Consider the following 8,274-nt stretch of genomic DNA (forward strand, 5'->3'; position numbering starts at 1 on the left):
ACTGAAAATGGATTCACATCTTTTTCTTTTTGGGTACCCAGTACTTGAGGGGAGGGGGAGGAGAGAAAAAATAACAGCTGATTTAATATAAATGGGCTAAATTCCCTCTCCTGGTGGGTCTTTCAAACCTCCGGTTTCTGTTCTTGCCATTGCTCTGTGAATATCCCCCTCCCCTCTTCGTTAAAAGGCACTTCCCATGAAAGCCTACAAAAGCAGCTTTCAATCTGATTAAGCTTCTCCCGTAAAAAGTATAAAAATTGGGATACATTTGGGTCAGTATCACCCCTCTATTCATCTGACTTAATGTGACTAGGCTGTTTAATAAGGAAATTGTACACGAACGAGGGAGGGTCTTGTGGTCATTAGGGCTACAGAGAATTTCATTTCCAAGGCCGCCCGCGACGATAGCGCGAGGCCACGTCACTGGCAAGGCCAGCGGAGCTTGCCATATTGCTAGGCATAGCATTGGCAGGGAGCAATTTGCCAGCAGTACCGCGGAGCGAGCCGCTGCTCGACTGCGGTGGTGGGAAGAGTCGCCCGCTGCAGCGCTCAGGTGCGACTGCGTTAGCGTGGCGCGTCCGAGCCCTGCGCCTCGGTCCGCCTGCCTGCGAAACGGGCACGGGATAATTCGTTTCAGAGGGGCTTTGCGAGGGAGGTTAAGCACCTGAACAACTTTCCTAGTGCTAGCTGTTCCTCAGCGTCGTAGCCACGTCTCTCACTTGCCCATCTATAGAAATGAGTATTCTATTTGTCCCTAGCAGATTAGCATTTATTTGGGATATTTGTGAAGCGTTTTACGAGGGTGCTGTGGTCTGTGAGTGACATATGTAAGCATGTTAACAGGGCAGCACTGAAAAATAAGCTTGAATTGGAACTCAGGTTTGTTTCTGCCCTCGCAAGAGATTTGGAACCTTGCATAGTATTTTTTTTGTTCAGCACATTGCAATGTGGAAATGTAATCTTTACTGCTAAATGAATGAATGATTGGTGTTGCTTGGGGCACCGACTAAAAACTGTTTTCACGTGAAGTCTGTGTATTGTTGCTGTTGCAGTTGCCCTGTTGTTTTATTAGCTTTGAACAACGCTGGACTACTTCCTAAATCTAATAATCTCTGTAAAGTGTCTTCCCTCAGTAGCATCTCTGATAAAGAAGAGTGGATTCTAAAAATACAACACAAATATAAAATACAATATTATGATAACAGCTTCCAAAAACTAGCCAAAACCAAACAAGTAAAAAAAGACACAGACAACTTAGAAAGGGAAAAGAAGAAAAGGCTTCAAATGTTAGTTTTTAATCACTTTGTGTTTGTATTATGATTTAATCTGCTAACAGACATGTTAAGTACAGCACAGGATTTGGTAGATATTTCAGCGCCAGCTGCACACTCTTTTTCTGTAGAGGAAAAGAGAATTAACCAAAAATATTTATTCAAATTATTAGTTGAATTAAAAAAGCATATTTCCTTTTTTTGTAATGGCCATCTTCTGTCAGTAAGCCTGTTTAAATATGAGTTGTTTTAAATACCATAACTGTTTTGTATATTCCTTTTATTAACTAAGCATCTTATGATCTTTGAAGAGGAGGAATAGCCCTCGAGACAAAAGCATTTTTCTGGGGTGTGTGTGTGTGGATGTCTGCATATGCATATATAGATATGCATGTGCACAAGGCAAAGTGCTTCACAGGTTTATAATGAGAGAACAAATTCCCTGGTTTTCACTTGATTTCTAAATGCAAAAAATATGAATTCTGCTTTCAGAAAGTCAAATAAGCCTTTTCTTGCTATGTAAGCAGAAGATATCTATTTTTGAATTATAATTTTTCATACCAGTGACTTTTACATGAAGTAACATTCAAAAATGTTGTGTTTCACATTTATTTAAACAATCATTGTATCTCTCAAAATATTTTCTTTGAAACTTTATGTACAAGTAATAACAAACTTGTATTGGAGCAGGTTCATATGATAACAGTATAAGGTTGCCTGATTATGCCAAAATGATATTGGAGAAAGAAGATTTTATTAACTTACTTAGAATGAATTCCATAACATCCGTGAGCTTTCTCCCTCCAAACGGACCAAAGCTTCGTTAAGAGAATAGAAACCTGTTTTTAAAGGATACATACTAAAGTACAGTTAACTTGAAGCCTAAGAAACAAAGGATAACCATTATATTTCTTTGCCAGAAATATATTCTTTAATTTTACTTTTTACTTTTTCTTGTAAGCTTCCTGGCACAGCAGCTGCACCCTAACCCTTCGGACAGTTCGTGCCTCTGTTTTAAATAGTTTGAAAGGCAACCTCAGATCATGGAGCATCCTAGGAGCTGGGCTCAGTGCTGCTGCATCCTGTGTTTGTAAAATGTAATTTCTTCCTGTGTCTTGCTACAAGTAATGCCTAGATTCTGCCATTCGCATGTGGCTGTTGAAGCGCTACTCTTCCCAGTGATTTTAATGTGCATTTCACCTCACGAAAATGTTTGTTCCAGATAGTATTTTGCCTGCTATGATTATATGCAGGAGTAAAATTCAAATGTTTTAGATATGCTGTTGTCAGAACACTGAAGTTTTTGGTCCCTGTTTTTACAAAGCCAATTGTATGCTAGCTCAAGCAGTAACTTTTCTCCCTCTTTCACCATCCAAATGATTAGGAGTCAGAAGGAGCTGGTGGTAGGTAGTGGTATATGGTCCTCTGCTAATGTAACCGTTGCTTTTTGCTGAAGCATTTTGCCACAGATTGGACTCTTTCTGTTTTTGTCACGTAAAGGTTAACCGAATGAACATGCACGCAGGTGAATGTCCTTCAGCTTTTTTTTCCTGGGCTCTGTCGCTTTCTCCTCTCCCACCCCAGAAGGGGATCCCAGCCTCCCGTTTAGGAAGTTCAAATGACTTCCTTGTGCGAAATCTGAAGAGGACTTGGAAAGTTTTTTCCTAATGGCCACTTCACTCTAAACTATTTGCCGTTGTGCACAGAAGATTTTCCAAGCAATGTTGCTTGTATTTCTTAGGACAGAAGATTTTTTTCCAAATATTTTTATTAGAAGTGTTTATTAGAATTTTTATTGCAAAAAGTTTTATTTGAAAATACGAGAAAAAGTGAATGTGTCCTCTATGTGAAAGGATATTTTGCCTAAGAAATAAACAAAAACACTAAGCCCCTTCTACTACTCTAGAAGCCTTAATACAAGTATTTAGGTCAAAACATGTAAACATCTAACATTCTACACACCAGTAAATGGTAAATATTTCTCATAAAATGAGATATAAAAGTCCAGTAGTTTCAAAAAATCAAGTCAATCGATTAGGGAAAACCGTACTTAAAAACAGACAAGCAAAACACCAAAAATCTGCTTTCAGTTTATAGTGGTTTAAAGAATATGTCCACTGTGGGGAAAAAGAGTTGACTCACACACTGAAAATGGTGGTATATTGCTAAGGCAGAAAACTTTGAAAAATGTTTTATTTTAAACATGATAGTTATTTAGATCAGAAATAGTTATCTGATAATTGGCAAAAAATGAGATTGAGAGAGCAATTGTGAAAAATTGACAATTTCAGATTTGGGAATTCTTTGCTTGGGAGAGAGGCTATTCTTTTCACAAGATTTCTTACCCTTTCTCAAATACCAAATTTTCAACAAATTCAAGAAATCTAGTATTTTTGCATATGCCATACAACAAAACTTGAACAATGAATGCTTACTGTAAAAGCAACTTAATTTAGAGAAGTAGATTATTTTGATAAAAACAAACCATTTTCAGTAGGAAAATAGTGGTAGTTTGTTGTTTGAAAAGCACAGTTAGTTTAGCAAAAAATATTTTCTATTACATAATGTAATTCCTTCAATTTTAAGTCTCTTTGCATTGCTTTACAAATATGTTGCTCAGTTCTGTAAGATTTAGTACATCCGTACAGAGATGCAGTTTTATATATCTCCCTTGCTGTCATTTCCAAATGTATCCTATTCCGTATCTTTTGAAAATGCCTTCAGAAGTAAGGTAAATTTCTCACTTGAGTAAGGCTGCCTGGAATCGGCCCTGTTCAAAACAAAACAAAAGATACAGTAAGAGAATTCATACATGACTTGAGCTGAATTTGTTCAGATACCATTGAGTTCCAAGAGTAAGTGGAAACAGCGCTGGCCATGCTTGCTTTACCAGACAAACCTTTTTTGATGTGCAGAGGCTAAGTTTGTCTTTACTGCAGAGCAGCACTATTTGAAGACAAGATCACTGTCATCAGGGGGTTAAAGCCAGTTTTGAATTTGAGTTAATCCTTATGCTAATCTATTCTAAATATCCCTGCATAACTAACACTATATATTTAGAAGCACAGTTTGTTGTTCTGGTTACCAGCTATTTTTTGATGATACAACAAAATAGGGCAGGATATAATTTTAAGGTTTATTTTGGCCTTTAGTTTTAAAAGGGTCAAAAAAAAGATCCAAGAATATTTTTGATTTGAATGGTCTATACCTGCACTTTGCGATCAGCCAATTTTTGTAAGCAGTGTATGGGCCGTAGGTATTAGCACTGCAAATGTTCATGTTGCCCCTCAGGTTCGGGATTGTTTTGCAATGATCACCCGTCCTGATTTGAAGATTGCATGACAAGACACTATTAAAGTAAGGGCAAGGAATTCAATTTCTTGATGTCATTTTGCCTGGCCTGGTTTTGAAAATAGGTCACTCTATGCTATCTGGATTTGTATATTATAACAGCACCTGCTAGCACTTTTGCAGTGAAGGGTCTATCCATACTTTCATTATAAGCCCTATTTTCAGGGGTTTATAGACTGCAGCTTGACCACAGAAATAAGCTTCAATCTAAAAGGTGGCATGCTAGGTCTCTTCTAAGGAACATGTTTCTTACACTGCAAATCTCAGCAGATATACGTGTTCAGCCATTTTTTTGAGAGTGAAAATTGAAAACACATTTTCAACTGTAATTTGGTATTGATAGTAGATTCTTTAGGAAAAAGCCACCATGCTATGTATATCTTTTAATTGAAATGATATCTAGAAAGGCTGTATTTCTCATGCAAATCTGGATAAGAATCTGAGCAGGTATAGGTTATGCACATTGGTGACTGTGCATGTATGTTTTAATTATGCAAATCTACAGAAACAAATGCCCTTGTATAATAGAAAGATTTAACAGGGTCAAAAACTTGTTGTTTGAAAAGGTTTGTAAATAAATCATGTGGATCAGAATGACAAGTTTATGTTTACATACTTGTTTACACTGCTTTTGCCTATAACCTGCAATTGTTTCTGAGAGAGTCAGCATCACTCGGTGGCCTAATATTTTAAATAGTGAATAGATTCTCGCTTACACAACTGAATCAGCACAGCTGTGCAAATATGTGCATTTAAAATTGATTAAATGCTTCTACCTACACCTTAAAATTACCCAAACTAAAGCCTCTTGCTAATAGGAAATGCAGGTTTTTGCAAAAAAAGCTGCTAAGGTGCGTTTCTTCATCTGGCATTTACTTCCTGATATGTTTTTTACTTGTGTTTAATATGACGAGGGGCAGCCAGGCAGCAACCGAACAAAATGAAACTTCTTCTAAAGCAAAGATAAATATATCTAAAGCTAATAAAATATGCCGGGGTAGCGTTAAAGGATTGAGTGAAGACTGCAGATGTAAGGAAATTCAGGGTTAATGCTGCGTTACTTCATTTGGAAGTCAGCCCCGTTATGCCTGCTTGTTGCGGAGGTCTCCAAACACGGCGATCACCCGGAGACGGGGCAGAGGCTGCTGCAGCGCCCGGCGGGGCGAGCAGAGCGGGAAACTTCCAGATCGCTTAGGAGAAAATGTTCAAATCCCCCCACCTTTTTTTTTTTTTTTTTTTTGGGGGGGGGGGCGCTGGCTCGAGGAAGAGGAGGAGGAGGAGGATGGGTGCTGGTCAGTGCTGTGGGGTGCAGTGTGGCACCCAAGAGAAGCGCGGATAAAACTTCCATGCCTGGGACTGTGCCTCAGATATTCGGATTCCTAGAGGTGTTATTTTTACCTGGTACTCAGAATGCCCATCGGTAAACCAAAATCCCCCGTCCCCTGCAAAGCCAACAGTTTGCTGCTTAAATGGGTTTAGACTTCATTTTAATGGAAGTGAAACATAGTCGATAGAGGCAAATTAAAACCATATAATTTTGTAATCTTAGTTTAGCTATAATTGCGGCAATAAAACAGTGGAAAGAATAATTGTGGAACATATGTTTGTGAGTGACATTATCTAGGTGACTTCCCTTTTACGGCAATGTGCTGTCCTATTTGTCTCCCCCTCCCTATGTATTGGAATGACAAACCTGCGAGCCTGGAGTTAATGCTGATTGCAGCAGCTGCTTACACACCGAGTCGCCATGGCAACCGTGGAGGTTGCCACGCAACCATATTCTTTTAGGGACAGTGAAAATGCCCAAAGGCTTACTAAAAATACGTGGAAGGGGCGGGGGGGAGGAGAGAAAAAAAAAAATCTTAAATTTCCTTACTGCTTCTAATGGTTGTGAGGAACCGTGCTGCCGCTCGAAAGCAGAGGTCGCGCGAATAAAAGCCCAGCCCCGACCTTCCACAAATTGCTTGCCATCGCTCCAGATCGCCGCCTTTATCGGCAGAGATGACTTCTGATCGATCGCAAGATTGGTAGCGAGCGCGCGGCGGCCCGCGCGGAGGGCGAGCTGCGGCGCCGGCCGCGGGGGCGGGAGGTCGGCCCGCGGCCTTCAACGCGGCGGCGGCCGGCGGGGCTGGAGGACGCCCCGCGCGTGCCCCTCCGCGCGCCGTGGGGCCGCGGCCCCAACCCCGGCCCCGGCCCCGGCCCCAGCCCCGCGCGGCCTCCCGCGGCCCCCGAGCAGGCCGTGGAGCCTGTCAGCGAAGGTGACATCACCGCGCGCGGCTCAGCTGTTTCTGCAGCCTGCTATAAATAGCTAGATAAAAAATTGAAGGCTGCTTTTGGAGAATGCAGCCAGCCAATCTTCTGATCGTAAGCAGACGAGACAGGCTGCATCTTTTCTTTTTCTCTCTCTCTCTTTTTTTTTTTTTTTACCCTACTAATATTATGCAGCAAATTCTTCCTCCTCGTATTCGGAGCTTGACCCCGAATAACCAAAAGCTGTGAACGGCATCCGCGGCTGCGTTCAGGATTGTCCTGCAATTGATATTTAATTCATCATTTATCACTTCCCTCACTGTCAGCATGTGCTCAGTCAGCAGCGAGGGCTGCGGGGAGGAGGAAGGATTGGCTTTGCTGCACGAGGCGCGCCGGCTGCGCGTCGTGCCGCTGCCGGCTGTTTTGCTGAGGTCGGTATCGGCCCCGGTCCTGTCGCCCCTACCTGCAAAAGCGGGAGCACGCCTTGCTCTGGGGTGCCTGGGTGAACTAAACACACGGCTCACGTCAGCCGGAGCTGCTAGCGGGTACCGGCTACAACAGCGGAGGCAAAGTGTTTGAAGGAAGCAATTAGAAAAGGAAACAAAAGTGGTCTTAATAAGCACGCTTCCTATTTTTCCTTGATTCCTCTTTGTCCACTCTGTTTCTTAATTAATGCGCTAAGACAGCTGATGGAATAAAAAAATATATTTTGCTCGCTCTGTAAATAACCTCTTGCTGAATAGTATTTCTCTGTGGAAATAGGAAGATTACAAGAACTACAAAACACAATAAATTCTCAAAACCATGCAGATAAAAATGGGCATTCTGCAGGTTTCATTATGTTTTGGAGACCATGGTAGTTCTTTTGGAAAAAGGAGAGGAAAACAAACTTACAAATATTAAAAAAAAAAATCCCAACCCACAACTGGCCCAGGTTGAGCCCAGTGTGTCCTCTGCACACAAAATTCATAGACAGGTGTGAGCTGGAGCTGCTTGCCATCCCTTTGAACAGGTCTGGCTGTCACTGGGTTGTATTCCTCAAAGAGGAGAGCTCTCCTGCAGCCGAGGAGCCCTACTCAGCTTGTCAGCACTCTTCCTCCTCAGCACAAGGCCGTGCTCAGCATCCGAGGATCACGCTGAAATGGTCCCGAACCTTGCTGATTTCCCTATGGATTTGTAGCTGCGTGGCAACAGGAAAGATGAAAGTACCTGTTTTTCAGGACAATTAGTGGCACTAGAAATTGAAATCACAAAGTTCCTTGAGGACAGCGAACAGGAGAGCGGTGGCATTTCTCTCCCGACTGCAGTGCCGATTGCAGGGCAATGGGTATTGCAAGGGGAAATGCTAAGGCCTACAAAAGCTGAGAGATGAGGGCAGAGGGCTCTAACTGCTCATGCTAGC

General features: G+C 41.7%; 1 long non-coding RNA gene across 1 annotated transcript; it reads right to left on the reverse strand.

The window, feature by feature from the left end:
• Positions 1-1,258: 1,258 nt before the first annotated feature.
• On the reverse strand, positions 1,259-6,714 carry LOC134136396 (uncharacterized). Its single transcript, XR_009957494.1, has 3 exons — positions 6,499-6,714; positions 2,037-4,041; positions 1,259-1,396 (listed from the first exon to the last, which is right to left on the reverse strand). It is a non-coding gene; the product is annotated as an uncharacterized LOC134136396 (long non-coding RNA).
• Between the last annotated feature and the right edge of the window lie 1,560 nt (positions 6,715-8,274).

The sequence above is a fragment of the Rhea pennata genome, chromosome 2, assembly GCF_028389875.1.
Source record: "Rhea pennata isolate bPtePen1 chromosome 2, bPtePen1.pri, whole genome shotgun sequence".
NCBI classification, from domain to species: Eukaryota; Metazoa; Chordata; class Aves; order Rheiformes; family Rheidae; genus Rhea; species Rhea pennata.